This window comes from Elephas maximus, chromosome 25 (assembly GCF_024166365.1).
Source record: "Elephas maximus indicus isolate mEleMax1 chromosome 25, mEleMax1 primary haplotype, whole genome shotgun sequence".
Classification (NCBI taxonomy): domain Eukaryota; kingdom Metazoa; phylum Chordata; class Mammalia; order Proboscidea; family Elephantidae; genus Elephas; species Elephas maximus.
This window is the reverse complement of record NC_064843.1, coordinates 65,420,978-65,428,852: the sequence shown is the minus strand read 5'-3', so window position 1 is coordinate 65,428,852 and position 7,875 is coordinate 65,420,978.

The following is a 7,875-nucleotide window of genomic DNA, read 5'->3' as shown; positions in this document are numbered from 1 at the left end:
TCTGGAGCTGAAGGAGAGTGGGCCTGACCTGTACCTGCCATCACTCGAAGCAGCCACTTGAACTGGCAGATCAAGTTTACCAAGTCCAAAGAGGAACTTACAAAAGAAAAATGACTTAAAGACCCAGTTGTGCCACTAGCTCTTGCAGTGTGACGTTGGGCAAATGTCTTAACCTTCCTGAACACCATCTACCATGCTGTGGCTTAAGCCCATGTAGGAATCTGGGACCTTAAGCCTCCTAGCGGAGTCACAGTTACTTCTGTGACTTTTCCCCATGACTGAATAGCCAGACCCCTGTGTGTCAGTGAGTGCACGCCCACGTGAAAACTTCAGTTGCAGCATTTTATCTTCCAGGAAGGTGGCATTGTAAGTCAAAGAGCAGGAACATTTGGAATTCCTCATCAGGAACGCTTATGAAAATTTGTTCATCCCCCTCTTTCTCTGCGAGGAGAAAGAAGAGCCTGAGCTCTAAGTGGAATTTGCTGGTCGATTAAGGAGACTAGAAGAACTCCGATCTCCAGGCCTGCGAAGTGTTGGCCATTCGCACCAAGCCCCAGGAAGAGGAGAAAATGCCCAGACGAGGCTAGCGCATTTTGTGATGTTTCTCTTTTTGAATTGTGATATAATTCACACAAGTAAAATTCACCTTTTTAAGTGAACAGTTCTGAATTTTGAAAAACGCATACATTTGTGGAACTACCGCCATCATCAATATATAGAATATTTTCATCACACCAAAAAGTTTCTCCTTTAATACCTTTTAATTCAGTCCATGTGGAGCCCTAATGATGAAGTGGTTAAAGCACTCGGCTGCTAGGCAAAAAATCGGGGGTTCAAACCCACCAACCAGCCACTCAGTGGGAGAAAGATGTGGCAGTTTGCTTCCATAAAGATTTACAGCCTTGGAAACCCTATTGGGCAGTTTTACTCTGTCCTATAGGGTTGCTATCTATGAGTTGGAATTGACTCGAAGCCAAAAAACCTAACCCAGTGCTGTCAAGTCGATTCCGACTCATAGCGACCCTATGAGTCGACTAGAAGGCAGTGGGTTTAATTCAGACCATACAGTGAATTGAGGGCTTTTTCCTTTTTGACATGCCCCCTGTCCCCTTCCCTACCCCTTCCGGATCCTCCCACACCAAGGACTCAGTGTTTTTACATTTGAATCATAGAGATAAGCTTTTCTAAACGTGACGAGACAGCATGATTCTCTTCACTTTCAGCAAACTGTTAATTAAACTCAGCTCATATCTCCCCCAACACTCTGCTTAACTTGCCCCGCATCCTGGACTTCTGCTGCCACACCAGGAGTATGTAAAGAAACACAAAAAGCAAAACCGCTAAGCCCCGCCACCACGCAGTTTCTGAAAGGGAGGGAGAACTCAAAGGGGTGAAATAAGTAAATGAGGTATCGGCAGAGGAATTGAGCCTGCTGCCTGCTTGGGTGCTGCTGTGGTAAAGAACTGCATTGTCAGCCCTCTCCCAAGGCTCCGAGGCTGGCATGCGGCTATGGACCGGGCAGGTGACAGAAGCACCCTGAGTCCTAACTTTGGGGAGCTCCTAGTGTTCTTAAGTGGGTGTTTGATACAGTATCATCAATTCAGGGAAAACCGTGGTTACAAAGAATATGTAAAAACACATTTTCGGCATGGTCACGACTGGGTGGGCGTCAACCAAGCTCGTTCAAACACACATTCCCTGACCTTTTCAAGCATTTCTTCATAAAATAATACAGGCAACGCCCCGATCTGGCTTTATTTCTTTTTCAGAACATATGCCGAGCCCAGTGCTATCTCTTTGTGTTGTTATGGGTCTTTTCTCCTTTTTTCAGTCAGCAGGTTCAGATGTAGGCAAACAACTGAATTCCTCTCACAAGAGAAACTAAATATTGTTTTAACATCAGATTCTAGCAGAATCAAAACCCTTCTCAGTGTGTTTTGAAAGTGGGATTATGAAAAACAAAAGAACAGCAGGGATGCCTTCTATCAAAGTCCCTCCCACTTGAAATAGGGGAGCAAACAGCAAAAAGGTTTCAGAGATAAAGGAAAAGCACCAACAATCAAAACTGGGGTCTATGAAGACAAAGCCACCCAGGCAAAGGTCAAGCTTTCATCGCAATCTCTGCCGGAATAAGAGCTCCTGTGGAAGTGGGACATTTTCTGACCGAAGTTATCCTGAGATGGAGCCTACTTCTCTGCTGCACGTTCAGTGCACACAGCTTCTGTCTCTCTCCTCAGAATCCTGTCCTGTTTACACTGATGCTGGCTGTACCCCACTGTTAACCTCACCCCCTCCCCACCCAGGCTGGAGTCCAGCAAGCCTTGGTCTTGACCACTTGGCAAGGAAGAGAGAGGCTAGTAAGCAGTGTTCCTAATTCTTTCCCCCTTCCTTCTGCCTTCATCAAACTTCCTTTCCCCCAAAACAGGGACCCCATCTTCCACAAACTCTTTGGAACTCTTCAGTCTTGTATAACATCATTCTCATAAAAGGAGCACACATTACGTACTTGTTTTTAGATGGTGATATACACCAAAAGCACTACTTTAGGCAATTCCTTGGCCAGGCTTTCACCCAATTCTTTCTTCACATGCTTTTGTCTTCCTTCCTGGAGGCGGTATGTGAGGAGAAAGGAGAATCTGAGAGGGGCACAGGGGCCAGTCCTGGCTGCTTTTTAAAATTTGCTCTGTGAATTTTCAGAGCATGGGACACTGTTAATGAACATGGATTTAAAATGAATAGAGCCACACAAGCCAAAAGCCAAGGTGTGTGCAGACCCTTAGAATGTGAAGGTTTTGGCATCTGGCTGGGTCTGGAGGGTGCTCTCACCTCCAAGGAAAGACTGGAACTCTGTGAGGCTTTGACGAAAGTTCTGAGCCCCTGGCCTGAGGAGAAGACATACTCGCTCCCCAGAGTAAAGGATTACCAGGTCAGCCTTTAGCACCTATGGAGTACTAAGTATGATTTTTTTTAATGAAAGTGAAGCTAAGGATTTAAAGATGCATGGGAAAGTTCAGATTTATTTTGAGATATAGCACAGACAAACTGGGCAAGAACTCTGACGAGTGCGACCTATAGTGTCCAAATTCCACCTTCCCAACAGTCTGGAAAAAGTAAAAGACTTATCACTGAAGAGTAAATTAAAGGCAATTTTAAAAGGCAATGCATGTCTTCTGATTGGGAGGTAGCCAAAGACTATTTCTATGTATGACACAAAATGTTTTCATTCATGTTGAAGTCCAAAGCTGCTACTCCTAGTCATAGTCAGCAGAGCAAGATTAAGGTAAAGACATGACTACGCTGCCAACCTCCCAAACAGTGTGTCTACAGTCCTCAGGGACATGGCCATTTGCCTAGTTCACTCCTGTACATCGTTGAAGTCTCAGAAGGTTAAGATCTCACGAATTACACAATCCTTGGAAAACATGAGCAGTTTGCTCCAGACAAGTGAGCTGAGGCAAGGCCATAACTCAGGCCATAGATGCTAAAGCAGTCAGTAGAGGTATGGAAACTCCTATAAATTGTTACTTTGCTGATTTGTCTCCTGAGCCCTGGTGGTGCAGTGTTAAAAGCTTGGCTGCTAACCAAAAGGTCAGCAGTTTGAATCCACCAGCCGCTCCTTGGAAATTCTATGGGGCAGTTCTACTCTCTCCTGTAAGGTCGCCTATGAGTTGGAATCGACTTGAAGGCAATGGGTTTTGATTTGTCTCCAAACAATCACAACCAGCCCTTCTCCCCTTTGCTGGTGTAGGCTAACCAGAGACAACAATCAACCAAGGGGCGTGATCAAGTAAGAAAGCAGCTCAACGGAGGTAGTACTTTTTATAGTCTACCTGTATTATAAACACGAAAAGTTTAATGCATGGCATTTGAACATGGAAAATGGAAAACAAGATGCCTTGCTCTATGGATGTAACAAGTTACAAGCAACATTCTTTAGCTCTGTGACACAGGCTATTGGGGACCAGAAAGAAACATGGATGGACTCATTCCCTGGGGGTTCTCCCACTGGGTGGCTTTCAGGGGCAGCTTGTGCCTTGCCTTCTCCCAAAAGCATGTGTATGTGCACATGTGCCTTCTGCAGGGTGGGATCTGAAACAGATGCTCAAAGAAGGGAGTGATCTGAAATGTCAGAAATGAGTGCTCTACCTCCTGCGAAGAGCGAGCAACAAAGAGGGAAGTGAGAGGGCCCCAGGGGACAGAGCTGGAGACATATGTGTAGAGACTGAAAAGCAGAAAGAAGAAGGAAGAAAGTAAATGAGAAAGAGATGAAAAAGAGAACAAGGCAAATTGCAGGAATCTAATAAAACAATTCTTTTATTTCTTTCTAATGTGAAGCAGACAAGATTTATCCGGCTATCTCCTGGTCCTCAATCAGTCCTTCTCTCCCTTCTCCGTTTCTAGCCCCTAATGGACCCGTCCTTGGCCTCCATATATGGTGGCCCTGCTCTCTCGCTCACTATCCCCAAGGCCGACAGCCCCTTATGTGGTTCTGAGATGACTTAATTTCACTTCTAATTAGGCCCTGTGACCTTACGAAATCCTGCTCTATAACTGATGAAACCAAAATGCAATAATAAATATCTCATTTTCCTGGAAGGTAGAATCATCAGCTTCCTAATGATGTTCTTGGCAATGATGCTTTCCTTGAAAGACCATTTTTGAGGTCTTTGATGATAAAAGAAAAATGGCTGCCTCACTGAAGATGTTTATCAGCTGTGGGACAAGGACAGCCCTTAGCTCTGTTGTTCCAAATAACAAGATCTAGAATGTGGTAAATGTGTGCATCAAAATCTAGTGTTTCTCCAGCCCACAGATCCTGGCCCCACTGGGAACCTACAGTCAGACTCAGGGAAGAGGTGTGGGAACTAGTGTCTTTAACAGGTGTCTTCGTGATTCCTATATCAGGTACATTTGCAAAACACTGAAATGGCCAGTAAAACAATGCTTCATAAACTTAAATGTGGATACAGATCACTTGGGGATCTTGTTAAAATGCGGGTTCTGATTCAGCAGGTCTGATCTGAGGTGGGACCTGAGAGTCCACATTTCTAACAAACTCCCAATAAGGCTGATGCTGCTGGTCCAGGAGCACACTTGGATAGGATGTACAGACTCAGTAAAAAATTAAGCGAAATAGTAACAAAGCAAACAAACAAAAAATCCCGGTTACATACAAATGTCAAATAATCTTTGTTTTAATACAGGTATGTCCCGTGCTGTATGGGGGATATATTATTCATTATTTATCTGAAATTCACATTTTACTGGGCATCTTGTATTTTATCTGGCAACTCCAAGTAGGTAGGCGAAAGCTCTGGACAGTGCTGCTGCCCACTGGAACCACCTGAGGGATTTGAACACCCACTGAGGCCTGTATCTCCTCCCGGGGTGCTGATTTAAGTGGCAGGTGGTGAGGCCTGGACACTGGGATTTTTTCAATTGCTCTGGTTAATTTTAGCAGGCACCACAGTTGGAGAAGCACTGCTCTAAATCAGTGCTTCTCCAACTTGAAGGAGCCCAAGAATCCCCTGGAGGGCTTCGTTAAAACACAGAGGGGTGGGCCACCCCCGGAGTTGCCTATTCAGTAAATCTCTAGTATGGTGACCCTCCGAGAATTTGCATTTCTAATGAAGCCTAGGTGCTGGGGTTATCAGACTACAATTTGAGAACCAGACTCCAAACTACAGGACAGAATGGAATGAATGATGATGCAAAGAACTCCTTCCCCCCATGAAGACAACTTCGCTTGCCATTAAATACAATATAAGGGTTGTAGTAGCTCAAGTACCTTCTGGGCCACTGGAGTATACACCTATCCTGTGAGTGAAAGATGCATTGATGCAGGAGTCACAAGGACCTATCTCCTCTCCTCTGGCCCCTTGCCATACCATGACTGACCCAAACACAGGTCATTCATGCTCTCCATTCACCCCCCTGAGTCTGCAAAAGTGAATCAGGTTGTTGGCATCACACATATGAAGTTTCAGGATGAAATCCATGCACCTGATGTTCCTGAGTGTGTGCCAAGCAGGTCTCCTACGTCGTATCTGGTGATACCTTGAGCCTCAGTAAACCCAACGCACAATTTCTGAGTCTCCTTGGAGACTCAGAGAAACCAATCCTTAATTCTGCAGGCACCAATCCAATACCACATTCATTCTTTCACTCACTCATTCATTCATTCCTCTTAAGTCCCAAAGCACTGAGGTGGCTTACAGCAGAAATACAGTTAATAAAGTGGAAAGAAATGAATTTATGAAATGAAAATCAGGTCCAGGAAGGTGTCAACTTAGATGGTGAGTGACAAGACCTGAGGGAGGAAAGGAAAACAGCAGGAGTGTATAGGTAGAGGGCAGCCTAGCAAGCCAGAAACTGGACTCCAAGGCACCATCCATCAGACTTTCTACGAAGAACTCAAGCCCAGATTTAACAAGCTGATACCACATGGTAGGAGCTAGAAGCTTTAATATGGTTTGTAACCATTACCCCACCCCAAGGCATGGTTCACACTGCCGTTGTGAGATGACACATATGAATACAGAGACACTCCTCCCAGGGCAGCTGGCCAGGCATGGTGCTGAGATATAGAAGACCCAGGACCCTTCTCATGAGCAGACTGGGGTCTCCTCATGGCCCACCTACCTCCCTGACAACTGAGAAAAGCACTATGCCCAGTCTCACCAGTGCAGCCAGAAGAAGGAGTCTTGCTCACTGACTTAAGTTCACTGCAGTCTCAGCTGCACATGAGCACAAAAAAAACAGAAATTTTTTTTTTTTTTTTGGAGCACAGGGGAGTGTTTTATACAACTCGTCTGTAGGAGGACTTGAAGCCAGTTCACTCTAGCAGTGCTGTTAATGGGCTCCAAACACAAGCCAGGATCAATGCTGGAGGCTTGCAGCTGCAAAGTTGTTAAACCCCAAGGATTGAAAAGGCTCTGCAGCTGGAGAGGATCACCGACCCGCCCACCTCCCCACCGCTAGTTTCTGAGTGAGTGGAGGCAGCATTAAAGCTCATGCGTAACAAGTGATGGGACAAGTACTGAGTATAAAAGAATTTGGTCTCTGCCCTCCCCATCCCAGTAATCGCAGCTCTCTGGTGTTTTTGAGAACGCACAGAGTTTAGAGCTTGGAAGAACTCATCATTTCCTTTGCGTGAGCCCTGCGTTTGCCCAGGGATGAAGCTGAGGCTTACCAAAAACCCACTGCCGTAGAGTCGATTCCGACTCATAGTGACCCTATAAAAAAAAAAAAAATTTTTTTTTTTTTTTATACGGAAGTTAAATCACTGCACAACCCAGTTTGGGTTTCCCTGCCTCCCAGTCACCTTTCTTTCCATCACTTAACACTGCCTCTGTTTCAACTATCATCAACTAAATTTAAAAGGCTGTATTTTTTTTTTTTATTTTTTTAATAGAATGTTTCTTACTCTGTGCTAACCTGGGCGGCCAGCGATGAGTGTTGCCAAGACTCTCGGTCAATGCTGTCTTCCTTATCAGAGGAGGCTTGCCTGGTGTGAATCACTGGGGGAACCACTCTTCCTGCAGGATGTTTGGGCACCAAGATGAAGCTCCACCCAAGCTGGATCAAGGGCCCAGCACCCTACGATTGTTAAAAACTCTCTTTTTTTTCCCCCATCTAGTTGTTTCCCACTCTTAGCGACCCTATAAGACAGAGTAGAACTGCCCCGTAGGGTCTCCAAGGCTGCAAATCTTTATGAAAGCAGACTGCCACATCTTTCTTCTGCAGAGTGGCTGATGAATTTGAACCGCCAACCTTTCAGTTAGCAGCCAAGAGCTTAACCACCACAGCACCAGGGCTCCTCCATGATCATTGCAAGTGATATTTACCTTTTACCTGACGCCATCAGCAGTCAGT